This window comes from Cricetulus griseus, assembly GCF_003668045.3.
Source record: "Cricetulus griseus strain 17A/GY chromosome 1 unlocalized genomic scaffold, alternate assembly CriGri-PICRH-1.0 chr1_0, whole genome shotgun sequence".
Taxonomy (NCBI): domain Eukaryota; kingdom Metazoa; phylum Chordata; class Mammalia; order Rodentia; family Cricetidae; genus Cricetulus; species Cricetulus griseus.
The window spans coordinates 109810701-109812262 of NW_023276806.1; the positions used below are offsets into that span (position 1 = coordinate 109810701).

Consider the following 1562-nt stretch of genomic DNA (forward strand, 5'->3'; position numbering starts at 1 on the left):
TTAGGTACCACTGGAGTGTGGCTCCTCATATGTCTGTCTCAGTGTTAGACTTTTTTAGAATAGTATGTATGGTGGTTTGAGAGAAAATGGCCCTCAAGAGGAGAGACACTATTAGGAGTTGTGGCCTTATTGAAGAATGTATTTCACTGTGAGGGGCTGGCTTTGAGGTCCCTTTTGCTCAAGCTTCCCTCAGTATGACATTCAGTTGACTTCCTGTTGCCTCTGAGTCAAGATGTAAGGACTCTCGGTTCTAGCACTGCATCTGCCTGCATGTTGCCATGCTTCCCTGCATGATGATAGTGGCCTGAACCTCTGCAATTGTAAGTTATCCACCTCAATTAAATATTTCCTTTATAAGAGTTGCCATGATCGGTTCTCTTTCCGATCGGTTCTCTTGCAAGATGGGGGGTGAAAGAGCCGAGAAGCCTGACACAAAAGAGAAAAAAACCTACAGTCAAGAAGGCCGGTGGTGATGCCGCTGCAGCTGGTGCCCCTGCTGCTGGTGCAGCCAAAAAGGGTGGCACTAAGGTTAAAAAGCCCAAAAAGGGGAAGTCCCATTGCATCCGGAACCCTGTCCTGGTTAGAGGAATTGGCCGGTACTCCTGATCTGCTATGTATTCCAGAAAGGCCCTGTACAAAAGAAAATACTCAGCTGCAAAAAAAAAAAAAAAAAAAAAAAAAAAAAAAAAAAAACAAGGTTCAAAAGAAGAAGAAAAAGGAGAAGGTCCTTGCTACTCTCACTAAACCGGTTGGTGGGGACAAGAATGATGATACTCAGGTGGTTAATCTTCAAAAAATGCCCAGGTATTACCCTACTGAAGATGTTCCTCGGAAGCTGCTGGGCCATTGCAAAAAGCCCGTCAGTCAGCACGCAAGAAGGCATCACTCCGGGGACTGTCCTGATCATCCTCATCGGGTACCACAGGGGCAAGACTGGTTTTTCTGAAGCAGCTGGGCAGCGGCTTGCTACTTGTGACAGGACCTCTTGCCCTCAAAAGAGTTCCTCTGCGAAGAACACACCAGAAATTTGTCATCACCACCTCGACAAAAGTTGATATCATTAAGGTTAAAATCCCCAAACACCTGATTGATGCTTACTTCAAGCAGCAGCAGCTGCTGCGCAAGCAGGCACCAGGAGGGTGAGATCTTTGACACAGAGAAGGAGAAATACAAGATAAGAGAGCAGCGTGAGGCCAATCAGAAAACTGTGGACTCCCAGCTTTTGCCAAAGATCAAAGCTGTTCCTCAGCTCCAGGGATACTTGTGATCTCAGTTCTCTCTGACAAAAGTGATGTAATCTCACAAACTGGTTTTCTAAATTGCTACCAACCTAATTAAATAGCCTCATATGTTAAAAAAAAAGTTGCCATGGTCACATTGTCTTTTTACAACAATAGAAACCTAACTAAGACAAGTATGCCTGAGCTTTGCCTCCTTTGAGCTCAGCTGGCAGTTCAGAAGTTTTGGTGAAGTAGCTGATAACCACACCCCATACAACATTGTCTTTACACAAGGCTCCACCTCATATTTCAAAAAGGTTACGTCCAACGTCTGTAAGATGA

The 1562-nt window shown here is 44.9% G+C and overlaps 1 pseudogene; it reads left to right on the forward strand.

Annotated features, from left to right (window-relative positions):
• The first annotated feature begins 401 nt into the window (after positions 1-401).
• Positions 402-1318, forward strand: LOC113832916 (annotated as a pseudogene).
• Positions 1319-1562: the final 244 nt, after the last annotated feature.